Raw genomic sequence first — 26749 nt, forward strand, 5'->3', positions numbered from 1 at the left:
AACACCTTAAATATTGTTCCAGGGATTGATTAGTCCTCTCCGTTTGGCCATTAGTTTCGGTATGGAAGGTGGAGGAGAAGGACAGATCAATCTCCAACTTTTTACAAAAGGCTCTCCAAAATAATGAAACAAATTGAACCCCTCTGTCAGAAACGATATTGACTGGGACCCCATGGAGACGCAGAATGTGTTTAACAAACAAAGAAGCTAACGTCTTGGCGTTAGGTAGTTTCTTAAGGGGCACAAAGTGGCACATCTTGCTGAAGCAGTCTACTACCACCCACACCACCGACTTGCCTTGAGATGGAGGCAAATCGGTGATAAAATCCATGGAGATATGGGTCCAAGGTCTCTGGGGAATGGGCAAAGAACGTAGTAAGCCTGCAGGTCGGGACCTGGGGGTCTTAGACCTAGCACAAACCTCACAAGCGGCGACGTAGGCCCTAACGCCTTTAGGCAACCCAGGCCACCAATAGTTTCTGGTAATGAGGTGTTTGGTACCCAGGATGCCAGGATGACCAGATAGTGCGGAATCATGGTTTTCCCTAAGTACCCTTAGCCGGTATTGCAGGGGGACAAACAGCTTGTCCACAGGGAGGTTCCCGGGAGCTGAACCTTGATCAGCCGCAATATCAGAGACTAAATCAGAATCAGTGGCAGAAACGATTATACCAGGGGGTAAAATACAAGCAGGATCCTTCTCGGAAGGAGGATTGGCCATGAAACTACGTGACAGTGCATCAGCCTTAATATTTTTGGACCCAGCCCTATAGGTAACCAAAAAGTTAAATCTGGTAAAAAATAGCGCCCATCGAGCTTGTCTCGGATTAAGCCTCCGGGCAGATTCTAGGAAAACCAGATTCTTGTGGTCAGTAAGGACCGTTACCTGGTGTCTGGCCCCCTCCAGGAAGTGACGCCACTCTTCAAAAGCCCATTTAATGGCTAAAAGTTTGCGGTTGCCAATATCATAGTTACTCTCCGTGGGCGAAAACTTCCTGGAAAAGTAAGCACAGGGGCGGAGATGGGTGAGGGACCGGGTACCCTGGGACAAGACAGCCCCCACTCCCACCTCGGACGCATCAACCTCCACGATAAATGGCTCCCTTTGGTTGGGCTGAACCAGCACTGGGGCCGAGATAAAGCACTTCTTGAGGGTCTCAAAAGCCTGGACGGCCTCAGGAGGCCAGTGGAGGACATCAGCACCCTTGCGAGTGAGGTCCGTAAGAGGCTTAGCGACGACCGAGAAGTTGGCAATAAATCTCCTGTAATAGTTAGCGAACCCCAAAAAACACTGTAGCGCCTTCAGGGAGGCAGGTTGGACCCATTCCGCCACAGCCTGAACCTTGGCAGGGTCCATGCGGAATTCATGAGGAGTGAGGATTTGGCCCAAAAATGGTATCTCCTGTACCCCAAACACACATTTTTCGGTTTTAGCAAACAGATTATTTTCCCGGAGGACCTGGAGCACCTTCCTGACATGCTCCACGTGGGAGGACCAGTCCTTGGAAAACACCAGTATGTCATCAAGGTACACTACAAGAAAAATTCCCAGGTAATCTCTCAGAATTTCATTAATAAAATTCTGGAAGACAGCAGGGGCATTACACAACCCAAAGGGCATGACCAGGTATTCGAAATGACCTTCGGGCGTGTTGAACGCAGTCTTCCACTCATCCCCCTCTTTGATGCGGATAAGGTTATACGCCCCCCGTAGATCAAACTTAGAGAACCATTGGGCCCCCTGAACCTGATTAAAAAGATCCGGAATCAAATGAAGGGGATACTGGTTCCTTACAGTGACCTTATTCAAGTTACGATAGTCAATGCACGGCCTAAGACCACCATCCTTCTTCCCCACGAAGAAGAAGGCAGCACCTACAGGAGAAGTAGAGGGGCGAATGTAACCCTTGGCCAGGCATTCTTGGATAAATTCCCTCATGGCTTCACGTTCAGGACATGAAAGATTAAATATCCTACCCTTAGGAAGCTTAGCACCTGGTACCAAATCAATAGCGCAATCGTAATCTCTATGAGGGGGCAACACCTCAGAGGCCTCCTTAGAGAAAACATCAGCGAAGTCCTGAACAAACTCAGGTAGCTTGTTTACCTCCTCACGGGGAGAAATAGAGTTAACCAAAAGACATGACGTCAGGCATTCACTCCCCCATTTGGTGAGATCCCCAGTATTCCAATCAAACGTGGGATTATGCAACTGCAACCAGGGAAGACCTAATACCAGATCGGACGATAATCCCTGCATCAACAGTACAGAGCACTGCTCCAAATGCATGGAGCCAACAAGGAGTTCAAAAACAGGAGTATGCTGAGTAAAATAACCATTAGCAAGAGGAGTGGAGTCGATACCCACTACCGGGACAGGATTAGGCAAATCAATAAAAGGCATTTTTAGAGACATAGCAAATTCCACAGACATGATATTAGCAGATGACCCTGAATCCACGAAGGCACTGCCGGTGGCAGACCGACCACCAAACGAGACCTGAAAGGGAAGCAAAATTTTATTGCGTTTCATATTAACGGGAAATACCTGTGCGCCCAAGTGACCTCCCCGATGATCACTTAGGCGCGGAAGTTTTTCCGGCTGCTTATTCTTGCACCTGGGACAGGTGTTCAGTTGGTGCTTGTCATCCCCACAATAGAAGCAGAGACCATTCTTCCTGCGGAACTCTCTACGTTGTCGGGGACACACGGAGGCCCCGAGTTGCATAGGTACCTCCGAGTCTTCCGTGGAAGAGCGAGGAGACGGGACCTCGGGGGGAATCGCAGGGAAGTCAGAGGGGACAACACATAAACGTTCAAGCTGTCGTTCCCTGAGACGTCGGTCAAGTCGTACTGCTAAGGCCATAACCTGGTCTAGGGAGTTAGAAGAGGGGTAGCTAACAAGCAGATCCTTCAGGGCGTTAGATAAGCCTAACCTAAACTGGCACCTTAGGGCAGGGTCATTCCACCGAGAAGCTACGCACCACTTTCTAAAGTCAGAACAGTATTCCTCAACAGGTCTCCTACCCTGACGTAAGGTCACCAGATGACTCTCGGCCAAGGCAGTCCTGTCAGTCTCGTTGTAAATGAGTCCGAGGGCAGAGAAAAAACGATCAACGGAGGAAAGTTCAGGGGCGTCAGGAGCCAAGGAGAAGGCCCACTCTTGGGGCCCTTCCTGGAGTCGGGATATAATGATTCCCACCCGCTGGTTCTCGGAACCTGAGGAGTGAGGTTTTAGACGGAAGTAAAGTCTGCAACTCTCCCGAAAGGAGAGAAAAGTCTTACGGTCCCCTGAGAACCGGTCAGGTAACTTGAGGTCAGGTTCTAGAGGTGAGGCGAGGGGTACTACTATGGCAGCGTCAGGCTGGTTGACCCTCTGAGCCAGGGCCTGGACCTGTAGGGAGAGGCCCTGCATCTGCTGGGTCAGAGTCTCAAGGGGGTCCATGATAGAGTAGGAGAAAGGGTAGACTAGGTATGGGATTGTGATTATGTTATGGCCGGAAGAAGGGGAAGGGGATAAGTGAGCCCTAATCTACCCACCGCCCTGTCCCTGCCTACTTGCAACGACCCGCCCTAGGCGACGGGGTACAACTTGGCGGCGGTCCCTACGCTGACTAAGTGCAAGGAAATACAAACGGGGAACAAGCAAGGGAAGGGGCAGTAGCCCACGGAACACCGTGAGGGAACAGAGTGGACAACGAGCCAGTCAGAATCAGGATGTCACGAAGTATACGAACGCAGAGCAAGGAGCAGGAAGCAAGCCGGGGTCAGAGCGAAGCAGGATAAGCGGAAGCTGTAGCAAGGCTGAAGCAAGGCAGTAGCAGGCTGGAGCAAGGCTGTAGCAGGGCAGGAAACCAGAAAGAATCACAAGCAATGAGGAAGAGAAAACGGCAGGTATAAATGGACAGGGGCGGAGCTAACTCCGACTGACCAGGCCGCGATAGGCTCTCCCACTCCTGAGCCTGCCACCCTGATTGGTGGGAGCCGGAGTCAGTCTAAGAGGTCCGGCCTCAGGTGTCGATTGATTAATCCTGGGAGTATCCACCGAAGTAGTGCCTGGCAGATCCTTTACAGTTACAACAAAAAACACACAAAATAAACCCTAGGCCGTCCAGCCTCTAACTAACACATTCGGTGTCCCTCACTACGAGACACTGAGCCTTGTGCCCAGCACCTCACAACATAGGCAGCTTTACCTTAAACGTTGGTGACTCTCACAGGCTAGTATGCCTGTCTTCCCCAGACTGAGAGCCCCTTACACGTTCGTGACTCTCACAGGCTAGCATGCCTGTCTTTCCCAGACTGAGAGCCCTGTGTGAACAGCACACACCTCAATTAAAGAGCCGTCTCAGGTGAAGCCTACCTAGGCTCATCAGACAGCCCAAGACACGGACTGTCTGTATGGAGTAAGAGCCCGCCCTTCTCCTTGACACTCCAGCAAACCAGGCCCTATTCCGGGCTTTACACCCAAGCAACAGCAGGGAAAAACCCTCTCTGCTGTAAATACTCCCTGGTTGCTTAAAAACCTGACAGTTTCTGCACTGTCCAGTAGCTGCACTACTACAATATATACAGTGAAGGAAATAAGTATTTGATCCCTTGCTGATTTTGTAAGTTTGACCACTGTCAAAGACATGAACAGTCTAGAATTTTTAGGCTAGGTTAATTTTACCAGTGAGAGATAGATTATATTTTAAAAAAAAACAGAAAATCACATTGTCAAAATTATATATATTTATTTGCATTGTGCCCAGAGAAATAAATATTTGATCCCCTACGAACCATTAAGAGTTCAGCCTCCTCCAGACCAGTTACACGCTCCAAATCAACTTGGTGCCTGCATTAAAGACAGCTCTTACATGGTCACCTGTATAAAAGACTCCTGTCCACAGACTCAATGAATCATTCTGACTCTAACCTTTACAACATGGGCAAGACCAAAGAGCTTTCTAAGGATGTCAGGGACAAGATCATAGACCTGCACAAGGCTGGAATGGGCTACAAAACCATAAGTAAGATGCTGGGTGAGAAGGAAACAACTGTTGGTGCAATAGTAAGAAAATGGAAGACATACAAAATGACTGTCAATCGACATCGATGTGGGGCTCCATGCAAAATCTCACCTCGTGGGGTATCCTTGATCCTGAGGAAGGTGAGAGCTCAGCCGAAAACTACACGGGGGGAACTTGTTAATGATCTCAAGGCAGCTGGGACCACAGTCACCAAGAAAACCATTGGTAACACATTACGCCGTAATGGATTAAAATCCTGCAGTGCCCGCAAGGTCCCCCTGCTCAAGAAGGCACATGTACAGGCCCGTCTGAAGTTTGCAAATGGACATCTGGATGATTCTGAGAGTGATTGGGAGAAGGTGCTGTGGTCAGATGAGACTAAAATTGAGCTCTTTGGCATTAACTCAACTCGCCGTGTTTGGAGGAAGAGACATGCTGCCTATGACCCAAAGAACACCATCCCCACTGTCAAGCATGGAGGTGGAAACATTATGTTTTGGGGGTGTTTCTCTGCTAAGGGCACAGGACTACTTCACCGCATAAATGGGAGAATGGATGGAGCCATGTACCATCAAATCCTGAGTGACAACCTCCTTCCCTCCACCAGGACATTAAAAATGGCTCGTGGCTGGGTCTTCCAGCACGACAATGACCCGAAACATACAGCCAAGGCAACAAAGGAGTGGCTCAAAAAGAAGCACATTAAGGTCATGGAGTGGCCTAGCCAGTCTCCAGACCTTAATCCCATCGAAAACTTATGGAGGGAGCTGAAGATCCGAGTTGCCAAGCGACAGCCTAGAAATCTTAATGATTTACAGATGATCTGCAAAGAGGAGTGGGCCAAAATTCCATCTAACATGTGTGCAAACCTCATCATCAACTACAAAAAACATCTGACTGCTGTGCTTGCCAACAAGGGTTTTGCCACCAAGTATTATGTCTTGTTTGCCAAAGGGATCAAATACTTATTTCTCTGTGCACATTGCAAATAAATATATATAATTTTGACAATGTGATTTTTTTTTTTTTATATATATATAATCTATCTCTCACTGGTAAAATTAACCTAGCCTAAAAATTCTAGACTGTTCATGTTTTTGACACTGGGCAAACTTACAAAATCAGCAAGGGATCAAATACTTATTTTCTTCACCACCACAACTAAATATTAGGCCACGTGCACGTAACCAGAGGACGAATCACTTTCCCAACGAATTTGTAGAGAAAACCATAGGTCAAAGGAACGGTACCAGGACTTCAATAAAGATGAAAAATGGTTGCTTTATTCACCTCATGTGAGCGACGTTTCGGTTCAAGACAGAACATTTCTCAAGCTACCACATAATGCAAAGTGTCAAGTTTATATAGGAAGTACATACAATAATTGATCAATACTTATTAAGTCTATAATTAGCGAATACAGATACAAAATCTAATTTTTTCAGTCAGTAAGATGAAGTGTACAAAATACACAATAAAACACCATATGACAATTGAATCATACATATAAATACTGTTCACAACTGTAAAAGTGTATAATCAGCAATCAGGACATAATTGGAAAGGGGCCGAGGCCTATGAGTATACATACATAATTTCAGAATAGTACAGTATCGAGTTGCAATGCTTCAAATTTGTGGCGTCCGCGTGCATCCACCGCGCATGCTCCAAGAAGGCGCCCATGCCACGAATTTGGAGCATTGCAACTTAGGACTGTACTATTCTGAAATTATGTATGCATACTCATTGGCATCTGCCCCTTTCCAATTATGTCCTGATTGCTGATTATACAATTTTACAGTTGTGCACAGTATTTTTATGTATGATTCAATTGTCATATGGTCTTTAATTGTGTATTTTGTACACTTGGAGCCTCAGCGGCTTGGTCACAGCTACAACCAGGTCTGGCAAAGGTAGTCCATTCACAGATGCAACCATCAAAGGCCTCTCCAGAGGGAAGGTGGGCAATTGGAGAAGATCCACCAGGTCTATTCGAATGAAATAAGCAGCGGATACAGAGGCCAGATAAGCAGAGACCCGATGAGTCTTTTCGCTGGACACTATGGTCATGGGAATTGACAATTTAGACAAAAGTCCTTCTTCACCCAGGGTTGTCTCTCCCACCAACCCTAGGCTCTTGGGCCTTTGGGGGCACAGACGCACAAGATGGCCTCCGAGGCCGCAATATAGAGTCCCGAGGTGCGTCTGCGTTGTCTCTCCTGGGTAGACAGCTTAAACTGGTCCATCCTCACAGACTCCTTTGGAGGATCAGCAACTGAGGACAGCAGGGGTTGTTGCAAAGTATGAATCGGGCTAGGGAGTCTTCCCTCCCGGCGAGCTTCTTGGAACCGTTCTCAATCTGGGCGGCCAGAAAGATGGGGTTATCCAGCGTAGACTGTAGATCTGGGGCGGCAAGCTCATCCTTAATCTCAGGAGACAGTCCCTGCCAGAATGTAGCCCCAAGGCCTCATTGTTCCACATCAACTCTCCAGCCAGGGTGCGGAAGTGGATGGCGTACTCGCCCACGGAAGTGTCTCCCTGGTGTAGGTTCATCAAGGAGGCGGCTGCAGACGAGACTCGTCCAGGCTCCTCAAACACTGTGCGAAATGTCTATAGGAACCCCTGGAATTCACGGGTCTCAGGTCCTTATCCCTACCAGATAGGGCTCGCCCATGCTAGGGCCCTGCTAGTGAGTAGAGAGACGATGAAAGCGACCCTTGCACCATCAGTCGAAAATCCCCTTGCATACAGGCTAAAGTGGATCTGGCACTGGTTCAAAAATCCACGGCAGGTCTTCGCGTCTCCATCATAGAGGTGAGGTAGCGGCAAAGAAAATTGGGGATCAGCACTGCCAGGAGATGTAGCCGTAGAATCTGTACTGCCAGGAGGTGTAGTAGGGGGAACAGCAGTTTACACTCCCAGCTGATGTGCAATAATGTTCAATGCCTGGAAGAGTTGGTCCTGTCGAGACCGGAGGTCTAGCATATCCGCCCGCATCTCTTGTGACATCATCTTGGTTTTGGATCGACCAGCGGGGTCCATGGCCTGAGCTTATTGTCACGTTGGGTACGTGGACCCACTGGGCCGTACCGCCTTGACTGTATGGCAGCTGGCCAACAGGACACAGGTCACAGTCTATAGTTCATATAGGTGTACCTGTGGTAGCTCAGACAGTAGCAAGACAGGCTCGGCTGGGACTTAAGCAGCAGGCAGGCCCCCAGCGTGTTGAAGCAGGACAGGCGTGGTACTCAGCACAGCACAATTCCAACTCAATATGGCACTTGACCAGGATAGCACGGGATACAGGTTACAGGTAACAGGAACGGGAAACACTGGGAACTGAAAAACACTTAGGAGACCATTTGCATATCAGACTAGGGTAATGACAACAAAGCTCTGGGAAGGCAGGAAGAGGCTAGGGCCCTTCTTATAGTCCAGGGGGCTCTGTGAACAATCAGCTCAATCTCACACCTGTGTGCGTTTTGGCTCTTTAAGACTGGACTGAGCTCGCAAGCACACCCTGGTAGTCACTGTGGAACAGGACGGCCGCATATGCAGACATCTCTGGAGAGAAGGGCGTCGACCGGATGGAAGGAGTTCGTGGTCAGCGATCACGGACGTTACACTGAGATTAGTTCTGGAGCTGTATATACACCGCGTTCCAAATTATTATGCAAATGTTATTTTTCGCTGATTTTCCCAAATAGTCGATGCAAATGACAGTCAGTATAATCTTCAAGCCATCAACCGTTGGAGTATAACGCAAATTTTATTGAACAAATCTCCTAATGATAACAGATTTTTTTTAGAAGTAAAAAAAACTCAAAATGCACTGTTTCAAATTATTGTGCACAACAGAGATCAAAACATCTTAAAGGTTGTAAAGAGAACTAAAATGGTAATTTGTTGAATTTGCAGCATCAGGAGGTCATATTTACAGAAATCAAAAGCTCTTTCAATAAAAAAAACCTAACAGGCCAAGTTACATATTAACATAGGACCCCTTCTTTGATATCACCTTCACAATTTTTGCATCCATTGAATTTGTGAGTATTTGGACAGTTTCTGCTTGAATATCTTTGCAGGATGTCAGAATAGCCTCCCAGAGCTTCTGTTTTGATGTAAACTGCCTCCCACCCTCACAGATATTTTGCTTGAGGATGCTCCATAGGTTCTCAATAGGGTTGAGGTCAGGGGAACATGGGGGCCACACCATGACTTTCTCTCCTTTTATGCCAATAGCAGCCAATGACACAGAGGTATTCTTTGCAGCATGAGATGGTGCATTGTCATGCATGAAGATAATGTTGCTACGGAAATCACGGTTCTTCTTTTTGTACCACGGAAGAAAGTGGTCAGTCAGAAACTCGACGTACTTTGCAGAGGTCATTTTCACACCGTCAGGGACCCTAAAGGGGCCTACCAGCTCTCTCCCCATGATTCCAACCCAAAACATGACTCCGCCACCTCCTTGCTGACATTGCAGCCTTGTTGGGACATGGTGGCCATTCACCAACCATCCACTACTCCATCCATCTGGACCATCCAGGGTTGCACGGCACTCATCAGTAAACAACACGGTTTGAAAATTAGTCTTCATGTATTTCTGAGCCCACTGCAACCGTTTCTGCTTGTGAGCATTGTTTAGGGGTGGCCGAATAATAGCTTTATGCACACTTGCAAACCTCTAGAGGATCCTACACCTTGAGGTTCGTGGGACTCCAGGGGCACCAGCGGCTTCAAATACCTGTTTGCTGCTTTGCAATGGAATTTTAGCAGCTGCTCTCCTAATCCTATTAATTTGTCTGGCAGAAACCTTCCTCATTATGCCTTTATCTGAACGAACCCATCTGTGCCCTGAATCAGCCACAAATCTATTTACAGTACGATGATCATGCCTAAGTTTTCTTGAAATATCCAATGTTTTCATACCTTGTCCAAGGTATTGCACTATTTCACGCTTTTCGGCAGCAAAGAGATCCTTTTTCTTTCCCATATTGCTTGAAACCTGTGGCCTGCTTAATAATGTGGAACGTCCTTCTTAAGTAGTTTTCCTTCGATTGGGCACACCTGGCAAACTAATTATCACAGGTGTCTGAGATTAATTACAATGATCCAAAGAGCCCTAAGACACAATACCATCCATGAGTTTAATTGAAAAACAAATAATTAAATGTTTATGACACTTAAATCCAATGTGCATAATAATTTGGCATACGGTGTATGTACTGAGCTTGGTTCCGGTACTGTATATATGTCAGAGCTTTGTTCTGGTACTGTATTTATATACTGAGCTTGGATCTGGTGCTGTATTTATGTACTGAGCTTTGTTCTGGTGCTGTATTTATGTATTGATCTTTGATCTAGTGTTGTATTTATTTGCTGAGCTTGGTTCTGGTGCAGTATATACGTACTGAGCTTGGTTCTGGTGCTGTATTTATGTACTGAGCTTGGTTCTTCTGATGTATATATGTACGGAGCTTTGTTCTGTGGATGTATATATGTATTGAGCTTTGTTCTGGTGCTGTATATATGTAGTGTGTAAAGGATCTGCCAGGCACAGCTTCGGGGTTAACTCCCATAGGTAATCAGTCTGCACCTGAATCTACGTCTCTGAGACTGACTCCATCTTCCACCACTCAGGATGGCAGGCTTAGGAGTGGGAGAGCCTATCGCAGCCTGGCCAGACGGAGCTAGCTCCCGCCCTCTGTCTATTTATACCTGCCTTTCCTGTTCCTCCTTTGCTTGTGATTCTTTTCGTGTGGTTTCCTGGCCCAGCTACAGCTCCTAACTATTTGATCCTGCTCCATACTGACCCTGGCTTACTGACTACTCTCCTTCTCTGCGTTTGGTACCTCGTGCTCTCCTGGTTTGACTTGGCTTGTTCACCACTCTGGTTGCTCACGGTGTTTCCGTGGGCAACTGCCCCTTTCCCTTTGCTTTGTATTCACTTGTATGTTTGTCTCGTGCACTTACTGAGCGTAGGGACCGCCGCCCAGTTGTACCCCGTCGCCTAGGGTGGGTCATTGCAAGTAGGCAGGGACAGAGTGGTGGGTAGATTAGGGCTCACTTGTTCGTTTCCCTACCCCCGTCGTTACATAATCACAAGCCCATACCTAGTCTACCCTGGTCCCTGACACCACTATGGACCCCCTTGAGACCCTGGCTCAGCAAATGCAAGGTGTCTCCCTACAGGTCCAGGCCCTGGCTCAGAGGGTCAACCAGCCTGATGCTACCTTGGTAGTTCCCCTCACCTCCTGAACCCCACCTCAAGTTGCCCGACCGGTTCTCAGGGGACCGGAGGGCTTTTCTCTCCTTTCGGGAGAGTTGTAGGCTTTACTTTCGCTTAAAGCCTCATTCCTCAGGTTCTGAGAACCAGCGGGTGGGTATAATTATGTCCCGGCTCCAGGAAGGGCCCCAAGAGTGGGCCTTCTCCTTGGCTCCTGACGCCCCTGAACTTGTCTCCGTTGATCGTTTCTTTTCTGCTCTCGGACTCATTTATGACGAGACTGACAGGACTGCCTTTGCCGAGAGTCAGCTGGTGACCTTACGTCAGGGTAAGAGACCTGTTGAGGAGTATTGTTCTGACTTTAGGAAGTGGTGCGTAGCTTCTCGGTGGAATGACCCTGCCTTAAGGTGCCAGTTTAGGTTGGGTCTGTCGAATGCCCTGAAAGACCTGCTAGTTAGCTATCCCTCTTCTGACTCCCTAGACCAGGTTATGGCTTTAGCGGTACGACTTGACCGACGTCTCAGGGAACGACAACGTGAACGTTTATGTGTTTTCTCCTCCGACTCCCCCATGATGCCTCCCGAGGTTCCGTTGCTTCGTTCCTCAACGGAAGACTCAGAGGTACCTATGCAACTCGGGGCCTCCGTGTCCCCCCAACAACGTAGAGATTTCCGCAGGAAGAATGGTCTCTGTTTCTACTGTGGGGATGACAAGCATCAAGTGAACAACTGTCCTAAGCGTAAGAATGGAGCCGGAGAACTTCCGCGCCTAAGTGATCATCGGGGAGGTCACTTGGGCGCACAGGTATTTCCCGTAAATATGAAACGTAATAAGATATTGCTTCCCTTTCAGGTATCTTTTGGTAGTAAGTCTGCTACCGGCAGAGCCTTCGTGGATTCAGGGTCCTCTGCTAATATCATGTCTGTGGAATTTGCTATGTCTCTTGACATTTGCCAAAACCTGTCCCGGTAGTGGGTATCGACTCCACTCCTCTTGCTAATGGTTATTTTACACAGCATACCCCTGTTTTTGAACTCCTTGTTGGCTCCATGCATTTGGAGCAGTGCTCTGTACTGTTGATGCAGGGAATATCGTCCGATTTGGTTTTAGGCCTTCCCTGGTTGCAGTTGCATAATCCCACGTTTGACTGGAATACTGGGGAGCTGACCAAATGGGGTAATGAATGTTTGACGTCATGTTTTTCTGTTAATTCTATTTCTCCCCCTGAGGAGGTGAACACACTACCTGAGTTTGTTCAGGACTTCGCTGATGTTTTCTCTAAGGAGGCCTCCGAAGTGTTACCTCCTCATAGAGAATACGATTGCGCTATCGAATTGGTACCAGGAGCTAAGCTTCCTAAGGGTAGGATATTTAATCTTTCTTGTCCTGAACGTGAAGCCATGAGAGAGTATATCCAGGAATGCCTGGCCAAGGGTTACATTCGCCCCTCTACTTCTCCGGTAGGTGCTGGCTTCTTCTTCGTAGGGAAGAAGGATGGTGGTCTTAGGCCATGCATCGACTACCGTAACCTGAATAAGGTCACTGTAAGGAACCGGTATCCCCTTCCTTTGATTCCTGATCTCTTTAATCAGGTTCAGGGGGCCCAATGGTTCTCTAAGTTTGATCTACGGGGGGCGTATAACCTTATCCGCATCAAAGAGGGGGATGAGTGGAAGACTGCGTTTAACACGCCCGAAGGTCATTTCGAATACCTCGTCATGCCCTTTGGGTTGTGTAATGCTCCGGCAGTCTTCCAGAATTTCATAAATGAGATTTTGAGAGATTACCTGGGGATATTTCTTGTAGTGTACCTTGATGACATACTGGTGTTTTCCAAGGACTGGTCCTCCCACATTGAGCATGTCAGGAAGGTGCTCCAGGTCCTTCGGGAAAACAAACTGTTTGCAAAAACTGAAAAATGTGTGTTTGGGGTACAGGAGATACCATTTTTGGGTCAAATCCTCACTCCTCATGAATTCCGCATGGACCCCGCCAAGGTTCAGGCCGTGGCGGAATGGGTCCAACCTGCCTCCCTGAAGGCGTTACAGTGTTTTTTGGGGTTCGCTAATTATTACAGGAGATTTATTGCTAACTTCTCGGTCATCGCTAAGCCTCTTACGGACCTCACTCGCAAAGGTGCTGATCTCCTCCACTGGCCTCCTGAGGCTGTCCAGGCTTTTGAGGTCCTTAAGAAGTGCTTTATCTCGGCCCCGGTGCTGGTTCAGCCCAACCAAATGGAGCCATTTATCGTGGAAGTTGACGCATCCGAGGTGGGAGTGGGGGCTGTCTTGTCCCAGGGTACCAGGTCCCTCACCCATCTCCGCCCCTGTGCCTACTTCTCCAGGAAGTTTTCACCCACTGAGAGTAACTATGATATTGGCAACCGCGAACTCTTAGCCATTAAATGGGCATTTGAAGAGTGGCGCCACTTCCTGGAGGGGGCTAGGCACCAGGTAACGGTCCTTACCGACCACAAGAATCTGGTTTTCCTAGAATCTGCCCGGAGGCTAAACCCGAGGCAAGCTCGATGGGCGCTATTTTTTACCAGATTCAACTTTTTGGTTAACCAAAGGGCTGGGTCTAGAAATATTAAGGCTGATGCACTGTCGCGTAGCTTCATGGCCAGCCCTCCTTCGGAGGAAGATCCTGCTTGTATTTTGCCTCCCGGTATAATCATTTCTTCTATTGATTCTGATTTAGTCTCTGAAATTGCGGCTGATCAAGGTTCAGCTCCCGGGAACCTTCCTGAGGACAAGCTGTTTGTTCCCCTGCAATACCGGCTAAGGGTACTTAGGGAAAATCATGACTCCGCACTATCTGGTCATCCAGGCATCCTGGGTACCAAACACCTCATTGCCAGAAACTATTGGTGGCCTGGGTTGCCTAAAGACGTTAAGGCCTACGTCGCCGCTTATGAGGTTTGTGCTAGGTCCAAGACTCCCAGGTCCCGACCAGCGGGTTTACTACATTCGTTGCCCATTCCCCAGAGACCTTGGACACATATCTCCATGGATTTTATCACCGATTTGCCTCCATCCCAAAGCAAGTCGGTGGTGTGGGTGGTAGTAGACCGCTTCAGTAAGATGTGCCACTTTGTGCCCCTCAAGAAACTACCCAACGCCAAGACGTTAGCTACCTTGTTTGTCAAACACATCATGCGTCTCCATGGGGTCCCTGTCAATATTGTTTCGGACAGAGGGGTACAATTTGTTTATTTGTTTTGGAGAGCTTTCTGTAAAAAGTTGGAGATTGATCTGTCCTTCTCCTCTGCCTTCCATCCTGAAACCAATGGCCAAACTGAGAGGACTAATCAATCTCTAGAACAATATTTAAGGTGTTTTATCTCTGACTGTCAATATGTTTGGGTCTCATTCATTCCCCTCGCCGAATTTTCCCTTAATAACCGGGTCAGTAACTCGTCAGGGGTCTCCCCCTTTTTCTGTAATTTTGGGTTTAATCCACCATTCTCCTCCGTTTCACCTGGTAGTTCTAACAATCCCGAGGTAGAGGTCGTTCATCAGGAACTGTGCACAGTCTGGGCCCAGGTTCAGAAGAACCTAGAGGCGTCCCAGAGCGTACAAAAAACTCAGGCTGATAGAAAACGTTCTGCTAACCCCTTGTTTATGGTCGGGGATCTGGTGTGGTTATCGTCTAGGAACTTGCGTCTTAAGGTCCCGTCCAAGAAGTTTGCTCCCCGGTTTATTGGGCCGTATAAGGTCATTGAAGTCCTCAATCCTGTCTCCTTCCGGCTGGAGTTACCCCCATCTTTTCGTATACATGACGTGTTTCATGCCTCCCTCCTTAAACGCTGCTCCCCGTCCTTGGCTCCCTCGAGGAAACCTCCTGTTCCCGTTCTCACCCCTGAGGGGGTGTAATTCGAGGTGGCCAAGATTGTGGACAGCAAGATGGTCCAAGGCTCCCTCCAGTACCTGGTCCATTGGAGAGGATACGGGCCTGAGGAGAGGACTTGGGTACCCGCCCGGGATGTTCACGCTGGGGTATTGGTCAGGAAGTTCCACCTTCGTTTCCCCAGTAAACCAGGTCCACTTAGAAAGGGTCCGGTGGCCCCTCATAAAAGGGGGGGTACTGTAAAGGATCTGCCAGGCACAGCTTCGGGGTTAACTCCCATAGGTAATCAGTCTGCACCTGAATCTACGTCTCTGAGACTGACTCCTTCTTCCACCACTCAGGATGGCAGGCTTAGGAGTGGGAGAGCCTATCGCAGCCTGGCCAGATGGAGCTAGCTCCCGCCCTCTGTCTATTTATACCTGCCTTTCCTGTTCCTCCTTTGCTTGTGATTCTTTTCGTGTGGTTTCCTGGCCCAGCTACAGCTCCTAACTATTTGATCCTGCTCCATACTGACCCTGGCTTACTGACTACTCTCCTTCTCTGCGTTTGGTATCTCGTGCTCTCCTGGGTTGACTTGGCTCGTTCACCACTCTGGTTGCTCACGGTGTTTCCGTGGGCAACTGCCCCTTTCCCTTTGCTTTGTATTCCCTTGCATGTTTGTCTCGTGCACTTACTGAGCGTAGGGACCGCGGCCCAGTTGTACCCCGTCGCCTAGGGCGTGTCGTTGCAAGTAGGCAGGGACAGAGTGGCGGGTAGATTAGGGCTCACTTGTTCGTTTCCCTACCCCCGTCGTTACATAGTGAGCTTGGTTCTGATGTTGTATTTATATACTGAGCTTGTTTTTGGTGCTGTATTTATGTATGAGCTTGGTTCTGGGGCTGTATATGTGTACTGAGGTTGGTTCTAGTTCTATATATATGTATGAGCAGGGCCGGCCTTAGTGCGGGTTTCTCAATTGCGGCAACCCCACAAAACAAAAAAATGAAACACATATACATGTGTGTATGTGTATACATATATATATATATATATATATATATATATATATATACACACGCACATACTGGAACATATATACAAGACATACAGGCAAATATACGTGTTTTATATATATATATATATATATATATATATATATATATATATATACACAAACACACACACACACACACACACACACACACACACACGAGGCATGTATACACACATAATGGGTCTTATACAAATACATATAAGTAAATATATGGACATCCGGGCCCAAATATACCCACGCAGGCACATATATACACAGAACAGTTAGTTAACTGCAGTCCTATGGAACACCACAGATAACAGTGATAACTCTCTGAGTACAGAGAATGTAGTAGATGTTACCTGCAGTCCTATGTAACACCACAGATAACACAGTGATAACTCTCGGAGTACAGATAATGTAGTAAATATTGCCTGCAGTCCTATGTAACACCACAGATAACACAGTGATAACTCTCGGAGTACAGATAATGCAGTAGATGTTACCTGCAGTCCTATGTAACACCACAGATAACACAGTGATAACTCTCTGATTACAGATAATGTCGTAGATGTTACATGCAGTCCTATGTAACACCACAGATAACACAGTGATAACTCTGATTACATATAATGTAGTAGATGTTACCTGCGGTCCTATGTAACACCACAGATAACACAGTGATAACCCTCTGATTACAGATAATGTAGTAGTATTGCCTGCAGTCCTATGTAACACCACAGATAACACAGTGATAACTCTGATTACATATAATTTAGTAGATGTTACCTGCGGTCCTATGTAACACCACAGATAACACATTGATAACTCTCTGAGTACAGATAATGTAGTAGTGTTACCTGCAGTCCTATGTAACATCACAGATAACACACAGTGATAACTCTCTGATTACAGATAATGTATTAGTGTTACCTGCAGTCCTACGTAACACCACAGATAACACACAGTGGCACATGCAATATTGTTGGAATGCACATTCGCCATACATACATGTATAGTGTTAAGAGGTTAAAGGGATTGTCCGGGTTTAAACTTTTTATGTTGAAGCAGGAGAGGAGGGCTTCAAATAAAAAAGCAGCCATACTTACCAGGGCCGGCGTCTGATGGATTCTGACGGGTTCAGTGTCAGCAGGTCCTGTGTCTCTGACACGCAGGATCCACCTGTTATCGATCACATCTAAGTTATGAACCGTCGACACGCAGGACCCGCTGACACTGAACCTGTCCGTCCCACTGACCTGACGGACTCAGGTCTCAGCGCTAGACACGGCTTCTCTGTATACAGAATACAAAACAGCTGTATCTCAAAAAGTAAAAATAGTTTAATAAGGCTCCGTTCACATGTGCGTCAGGGCTCCGTTCAGGCGTTCCATCTGAGCTTTCCGTCAGAACGGAACCCTGACTGAATCAATACTATAGTCGACTGCGCTTTTGATTCCGTCAAAACGATGGAACCCTTGCACAACGGAGACAAACGCAAACCATTTGCACCAGATCCGTCACCATTGAAACCTATGGTTTCCGTTTGTTTCAGTCAGGGCTCCGTTCTGACGGAAAGCTCAGATAGAACGCCTGAACGGAGCCCTGACGCAGATGTGAACGAAGACTTAAATGTAATTACAAAGTTGCACCAAACACACTGATTTCTATATAAAAAAAAAATATAAAATGTCAAAGGTGTACATAGGTTTTCACGTAATCTGAACAGGGTTTAAAATGGCAACAAATGGTAAATGTGCACTATGAAGGCACTGAATTCTGTGCCGATTTGACATTTCTTAACACTTTAGTGCCGTTCAGTGCCACCATGTTGCCCATTTGCCACCTATTGCCCCTTTAGCGCCCTTCTGTTTGGTGGCCCCTTGATGGCCATTTGCTGCCCCTGTAGCCTTTAGCATCTTTTGTCACAGAAGAACAATAACGGGGCAACAACATTTCAAATGGGCATTAAGGGGGCACTGAATAGAAGGACACTAAAGGGGCAATAAGTGGCAAATGGGCACCAAGGTGGCACTGAATCCTCTGTCCATTTGCCATTATTGCCCTTTTTAGAACCCCATCTGTTCCCATATTCAAACAAAGTCCAGTCAGTGACTTACCTGCTGGGCTTCCAGCAAACGCTTCCTGCTGGAGCTGGAACCGCCCTGTAGAAAATGTTCACTCGGTGTCTCCACCAACCCTGGAAATGCACAGGAAGCGCGGTGTCTCCTCCCTGTCTTTCATCCTGAATGATGTCATCACGCCTGTCTCGTCATTCAGGAAGCAGGACAGGGTGAGCGGACGAGCGTTGGCCGGGGCGCGGGGAGGCCAGTATGAGGTTGGTGCAGTAAGTGAGTGGCACCTGACCCGCTGGCGTCCCGAGTAGTGGCCATGGCGCGGGGCATGTACTCCCGGTGGCGCCCCCTGTCTGGTTGTTTTAACCCCTTGAACCACCATTATGCAGTAATACATGACCTGACAATATTTCCAAACATTCCCCTGTATTGTTTTTTTCAGATGCAGCAAAATCTATAAAATCAACTTTTAAAATGACGCACGCTATATGCGAATTACTCATCAAAAGTGTCATGGGACGTTGTCGCTATCCTGAAGAGTCACATAGTCCTTCCTCCAAACCCACCTTTCCATGCTTGATTGACATCGCTCTAGCTGTTCTACATCACTACTACAGATGAGCGAACTGGGACAACCGAACCCGGTTTCGGTCCGAACTTCCGGAAAAGTTCGGTTCGCAGCGAATCCGAACTTCACCGGGTTCGGCCGAACCCGTTTTGACCGAACCTGGCTACATTTTGGCGCCTGCCACATGTTACATCTAAAATGGAGGATTTCACAAGATCACCTGACATCAGGCTACCCCATAATGCTTTGCAAACGGCTCTCCCAGCCAAACGGGAGGCAGCATAGGGGCGGGCTCAAGCCTGCAATAAAAGTCTATGCACGGAGCTCAGCGGCCATTTTACAGACAGGAGCTGTAGGGATAGCATCTCTGTGCAGTAAGGGAAAGCTTTAGGAATCTAAAAGGCAGGAATCCAGCAATCGAAGGGGCTCATCCACTACTCATTACTGAATACGCTTTTATAAGGGGCTCATCCCCATTGCATCCAACTTGCAATACAGGCAGGCTTTGTAGTACTAAAACGCCCAGCATTCCCTGAGTGCACTGCAGCGTGGCTGATAGAAATTCTCATTCATTGCCATTTGCCAAGCAAGTGTCAGTGTGTGAATACGCTTTTAGAAGGGGCTCATCCCCGGCCGTTAACATAACAAACAAATAACAATACAACTTGCAATACAGGCAGCCTTTGTAGTAGACGTAGTAGTACTACAAGGCCCAGCATTCCCTGAGTGCACTGCGGCGTGGCTGATAGAAATTCTCATTCATTGCCATTTGCCAAGCCAGTGTCAGTGTGTGAATACGCTTTTAGAAGGGGCTCATCCCCGGCCATTAACATAACAAACAAATAACAATACAACTTGCAATACAGGCAGCCTTTGTAGTAGTGGTAGTAGTACTACAAGGCCCAGCATTCCCTGAGTGCACTGCGGCGTGGCTGATAGAAATTCTCATTCATTGCCATTTGCCAAGCCAGTGTGTGAATACGCTTTTAGAAGGGGCTCATCCCCCGGGTTTTGATTCAACTTGCTGCACTCCAACAGTGAAATGTCTGGTAAAAAAAAGGTTGTGAAAGGACGGGGTAGAGGAAAAAACACCCATGCCGTGTCCTCTTCCAGTCCAAATGTTGGATCTGTTGGTGCCAGACCCAGTACCAGCATTTGTGGCACAAGACATGTGCCCAGTTCCACTAGTAGCAGCAGCCATGTGCCTGCTGGTAGTAGTAGCAGTATCAGCAAGCCAGACTTGTCCATCTCCTCCGGTGGGCGGGTTACTTTAGATAATACGGCCATTGTGGACTGGTTGGCTGGCTCGCGGTCATCTCAGCAGGAAGACTCTGACGATCTGGCTTCAAGCCAGGTTTCGTTGGATTCCAGATCCTCTACAGTTCCTTGGCACAGTGACAGTAGTAATATGGGTATTTCTAGCATTTCCATTCCATCATCTATGTCTTCACTCCCCCTTCCTAGCGGGAAGCCATCTTTCCTGAGAGTCCTAAGAGACATCTCCTCCGGTGTGAAGGAAGATACTGAACAACATAGTGATGATGATTTGTTTTCCGCGAGTCAGCCAACGGAGTGTGTTGCGGCGGTGGTGGAGGTGGAAGCGGTTTCCGAGACGCATAGCTGTGGTAGTGGGGGTGTTGGTGATAGCCGTGGTGGCAGACGCAGTTTAGAGGGGGGGCATGGAGCCCGCCATGATGTCACATCACATTCACAACACAGTGCCAGAAGTGGCGGGGATGATGAGGAGGGCTATGATGACAGGACGTGGGAACCAGGTGACGAGGTGATGACGGCGTCAGAGGAGGAGGGTAGTAGTGGCGGCACTGGCAGTGATAAACAGCCAAGCCGAGGTAGGGGCAGAAGTCAATCTGCAAAATGTTGTAGCGGTAGGGTCAGCTCAGGAGCCGGTGACAACGACACTGATGCTGGTGTAGGCTCCCGAAAAAAGCCTGCCAGACAAGGGGCAAGCTCGGGTGGTGGTGGTGGTGGTGGTGGTGGACGTGGTACTACCTCTTTACGGTACTCTGCCATGTGGCAATTTTTCTGTACCTTCCCGGAGGACGAAAACATGGCACAGTGCCGTATCTGCAAGCAGAAAGTAAAGCGTGGGCAGAGCAGCAATGTCGGAACTACCGCTCTACGTAAACACATGGAGCGGCATCACAAGGCCATGTGGGACAAACGACATGCCCCACCATCATCATGTACATCTAATGAAGACCCCTCTGCCGCCGCTGCTGCTGCTGCTCCGAGTCCCTGTCATCTAAGTAGTAGCCAGGCCTCATCCACCATGTCGTTGTTATCATCATCATCACTGTCATCTAGTGCTCCTCCTACGTCCCGTCAGTTATCCATTACGGAATCGTTGTCCAATAAGCAACAATATATACCCAGTCATCCACTTGTCGTGCGGCTTAATTCACACCTGGCTAAGTTGTTGGTGGTGCAGTCGCTGCCGTACCACCTGGTCGACTCCGCCGGCTTCAAGCAATTGATGGTGTGCGCTCAGCCGAGGTGGCGAATACCTAGCCGACATTACTTCTCCAAAACAGCTGTCCCTGCCTTGCACAAGCATGTGGAGGAAAAGGTGTGCCAGTCCTTGCAATTATCCGTGTGCAGCAGGGTACATGTCACCGTCGACACGTGGAGCAGCAACTATGGGCAGGGACAGTACATGTCTTTCACGGCCCACTGGGTCAATATTTTGCAGTCCGATGCACCACCGCAGCAATGCCAGGTATTACCACCTCCAAGCTTGTATCTTTCTGGTTCAACTCTGGACACCAGGCGCCTACCATCCTCCTCCTCCTACTCCTCCTCCTCCTTGCCTTCCTCCTTGGAGGTCTTCCCGTCCCCGACAGGACACAGCGTATCTTCCACTCCTCCTCCCTCTTCTTTTCATAGGTTCAAGGTGAAGCGCCACAACGCTGTCTTACATCTGCTGAGCCTGGGCGAGAAAAGCCACACAGGGCAGGAGCTGCTGCTGTGCATCAAGGAGGAAATCGAACGCTGGCTGTCTCCTCTGAAACTCACACTGGGCAATGTTGTCTCTGATAACGGCAAGAACGTTGTGGCTGCACTGCGTCTAGGTCACCTGACACATGCTCCTTGCATGGCACATGTGATCAATCTGGTCATAACACGCTTCTTAAAGTCATATGTTGGTTTGAAGGGTGTGCTGGCCATGTCCAGGAGGGTTTGCGTTCGCTTTAGACGTTCGTATGCATTTAAGCACGCCCTCCTGGACTTGCAGCGTCAAAACAATCTCCAAGAACACAGCCTGATTTGCGACGTTCCAACACGCTGGAATTCTACCCTGCACATGTTGGACCGTCTGTACGAACAGCGGAAAGCCGTGAATGATTTCCTGATGCAGCAGACGGGCAGCGTTTGGAGCCAGTGTAATTTCGAGCTCAGGCACTGGCAGCTGGTTAGAGACGCATGTCGCGTTTTGAGGCCCTTTGAAGAGGCCACACGATTTGTGAGCCGTGACGCTAGCGGAATGAACGATGTTATGCCGCTGATATTCATTATGGAGCAAATGCTCACAGCGATGATTCAGCAAAGGATGGAGGAAGGATCACATCTGGCTATGGATGTTGAGGAGGAGGAGGAGGAGGATGAGGATGAGGAAACAGGACCTGAAGAGGAGCTGGATTTGGAGATGGAATCACAGGAAGGGATAGGGGACGAGGCAGCCGCACAACATGACAGTGATGGTGGTGATGACGAGTCTGACGACGACCTTGATGATGGACAACCATGGCAGTATGGGGTGGAGATGGAACTAACCGGGCCCTCTGAAACGCTGGCCAGGATGGCGAGCTGTATGCTTCGTTACTTGCGCGCTGACTGTCGTATTGTTAGCATGAAGCAAAGAGATGAGTACTGGATAGCCACACTTTTAGACCCTCGGTATAAAGCCAGAATGGGGGAGTTTTTTGCGCCTTCCGAGAGGGAGGCAAAATTGGCTTATTATCGAGAGAAGCTATGCCGCCAGCTTGTCACGGCTTTCAAACGGCAAACACCTGCTGCAAGCATGTCTGACCGGGGGGCCACTCTCCGCTCCCCACTGTCTCATCGTTCCACCGCCTCTGGCAGAGCTACCTCTGCAATAGGCAGCAGCCGCGGCAGCAGCGGCAGCAGCGGCAGCAGCAGCAGCCAATTCAGTTTGGAAAATATGATGACAACATTTTTACATCCAATACCCCGACCTGACACACATCGTAGTCACCAAAGGGATGTTCACCATCACCAGGTGCAGCACCTAAACAACAAGGTTCACTCGTACCTGGACTGTGCCCTTTCTCCATCAGAAATGCTGATCCCAGACCCCATGGACTTCTGGGTCAGCAGATTGGATCATTGGCAAGAACTGGCCCAGTTTGCCATGGGCGTACTGTCTTGTCCACCCTCCAGTGTAGCGTCAGAGAGGGTATTCAGCGCGGCAGGGGGCTTCGTCACCCCTAAGCGAATAAGATTGTCCGCCAACAGCTTGGAAAATCTCACGTTTCTGAAAATGAATCAAGCGTGGATCGGTGAGGATTTTTTTAATGTGCTGCTGCTACTACTACTACCACCCTTGTTGTCTGTGTTGGCTACCTCTACTACAACCAATACACCTCCACTGCCGCCCGTCTGCTACAAGCAGGCCTGAGGCCTGCCCCACCACAGGGCTTTGTCCTGTGACTGTCGTCCAGTCTCTTTTTTTAATGTGCTGCTGCTACTACTACTACCACCCTTGCTGTCTGTGTTGGCTACCTCTACTACCACCAATACACCTCCACTGCCGCCCGTCTGCTACAAGCAGGCCTGAGGCTTGCCCCACCATAGGGCTTTGTCCTGTGACTGTCCAGTGTCTTTTAATGTGCTGCTACTACTCACCCTTGCCAAAAAAAGGGTCAATTTTTGGAGGGCTTGTCAAAAGCCATTGCTTGTTGCTTTTACATCCATGTATGGAAGAACCCCGGCAGGCATCTGCCAAAAAAAAGGGTCAATTTTTGGAGGGCTTGTCAAAAGCCATTGCTTGTTGCTTTTACATCCATGTATGGAAGAACCCCGGCAGGCATCTGCCAATAAAAAGGGTCAATTTTTGGAGGGCTTGTGAAAAGCCATTGCTTGTTGCTTTTACATCCATGTATGGAAGAACCCCAGCAGGCATCTGCCAAAAAAAAGGGTCAATTTTTGGAGGGCTTGTCAAAAGCCATTGCTTGTTGCTTTTACATCCATGTATGGAAGAACCCCGGCAGGCATCTGCCAATAAAAAGGGTCAATCTTTGGAGTGCTTGTCAAAAGCCATTGCTTGTTGCTTTTACATCCATGTATGGAAGAACCCCGGCAGGCATCTTCCAATAAAAAGGGTAAATTTTTGGAGGGCTTGTCAAAAGCCATTGCTTGTTGCTTTTACATCCATGTATGGATGAACCCCGGCAGGCATCTGCCACCATAAAGGGTAAATTTTTTGAGGGCTTGTCAAAAGCCATTGCTTCTTCTTTTACCACCTTATATGTATGAACCCTGGCAGGCATCAGCCGCCTAAAATGGTTAATTTTTGTACCTTTTTTAACAATGCATTAAGCATACAACATGCACAAGTGCAGTGGTTTCTGTTAGTTATCACCGTGTCCCATCCGTTTTCCTATAACCATACATGTTGGCGTAACTTTGACACTAACTTTGCCTTAAAGACAGCTCAAAAGTACTTGGATACACTCATGGGTGACCTAAGAGTGTTATACAGGGCTTCTAGGGCTTTTAAACAGTGTTATACACGATTTTTAGGGGCTTTCTTGTATTACAGGTTCGGTCAGAACTTGTTCGGTCCGAATCGAACTTTTTCACGAAATTCGGCGAACCTGTCGAACCGAACTTTTCATACGTTCGCTCATCTCTAATCACTACCATTCTCCTCCAACTTTCTCGGATACGCCATTGCCTTGTACTACTTGGGCACACACTCTGCAGCGAGGTGTATTCTGCCCAGCTGCATGCCAGGTGAGTACAAGTCAACGGTGCATCCGCAAGAGCCATTTCAACGGCACCATTTCAATTTTTGCCTCAGGCAGCAGAAAAGCTAGAATTGGCCCTGGTAGGTTACCATTTTTGTACCCCATAGCTGTTTAATTTACCTCTTTATAGCACGGAAAAGAAGTACATAGGATCTTGTTGTTAAATTTCTATCTTCGTTATTGTTTTTGTGTTAACGAATAGATTAGACCAGTGACAGACTAAGGCTGGGTTCACACGAGCATGTTACGTCCGTAATGGACGGAACGTATTTCGGCTGCAAGTCCCGGACTGAACACACTGCAGGGAGCCGGGCTCCTAGCATCATAGTTATGTACGACGCTAGGAGTCCCTGCCTCTCCGTGGAACTACTGTCCCGTACTGAAAACATGATTACAGCACGGGACAGTTGTCCTGCAGCGAGGCAGGGACTCCTAGCATCGTACATAACTATGATGCTAGGAGCCCGGCTCCGGGACTTGCGGCCGAAATACGTTCCGTCCATTACGGACGTAACATGCTCGTGTGAACCCAGTCTTATAGTGCCCTGGGTCCACAAGCTGGGGAAAAATGTAAGAAAGTCATTCAACCTCTCAATAGTCAGGCCCTTGGCCCATACGGCCATATTTAAGTGAGTTTGCTTTACTTGCCAGTACCTATGGATTCATACAATGGCATCTTAACCAGGTTTCTTAAATCTTAAACTTTAAGGAATTATGTAGAAAATAAATATGGCATTTCCAACTTCTTTTGCTGCTCACCTATATATTTATATATTTAAATTGTTTTTACTTTGCAGTAAGAATTCTCTTTACACTTCTTAGGTTCTTGTCTCTCACATTGCCTGGTATTTTAAAATGGATCAAAGGCTTGATCATCGGATTACACTTTCAAGCTACTCTTTTCATTCATTTAAAAAGTGTCTCATTTATAATTAGCTGTCTTGTTAAAGTGCTCGGTTAGTATAAATCATTTCTTACTGTATAACCTAAAAGTGTCACCGAAATTTCACTCCTACAGATTTCATTAAAAATAGCATCTTACTTCTAAGCTGGGGGATTTTAATATTCACACAGAGTTCTGCAGATATGCCATAAAACAAGGTGTTCGTAAGGAAAGAGTCATGTATACCAAGATTTAGAAAAGGTTTACACTGCAGTCTAATATAGTATATAGTTTAACATATTGTACATGTATTAATCATATACAATGCACTATGTATATATATATATATATATATATATATATACACATAAAATATATTATGCATGTCATATTAAACATTATATATAGCACCGTAGACATTGTAAATAAACTCTGATGTCCTAGTTTCATATTGTAGTGTGAAAAAAACATTAGAAAGATGTGTGCCCGACCTTGCAGACATAATAAATAATTATATTTTGAGCTTTTGTTCCAATTCATGTTTTAGGTCTTATATACTTTTTTTAATGAATGTCTGCAATTTAGCTTATACGGATTTGTTTTCCTTCGAAACCAAGCTGTTTTATTATACACTAGAAGAAAACAGATCTTTTTTCATCCCAGTACATTCAGCTGCATTGACTCTACAAAGCCAACTGGAACAGCAGCCACTATAGAGACCATTGATCTGTTTGTAACATTTCACTAGCAGTGTACACCTATTGGGTGCAAATGTTTAATTTACCATTTACTACTTCAGGTACATTATGTTTGGGTGCAGGTTCTTTTCCAGTGATCAGCTGATTAATATGTTTTCTATCCCTTGATAAAATAAGATTTCCAATCCATTTTGGGCCTATTATTTAATTACTCTTAAGGGGAATGTATCATCTATTTATTTTTACTAATATAAACCAGATACTGAAACATACATTATTTCTAGTTTATTTTTATTTTTCAATTTCAGATTTTTTATTCTATGCCTCAGGCAGCCATCTTGCCTGAGCTGCTGTAAATGCATTTAGAGATATGCCTTACAGCAGCCACATGGACCATGGGTTACCTTTCTTTGTA

This window comes from Rhinoderma darwinii, chromosome 3, assembly GCF_050947455.1.
Source record: "Rhinoderma darwinii isolate aRhiDar2 chromosome 3, aRhiDar2.hap1, whole genome shotgun sequence".
Taxonomy (NCBI): Eukaryota; Metazoa; Chordata; class Amphibia; order Anura; family Rhinodermatidae; genus Rhinoderma; species Rhinoderma darwinii.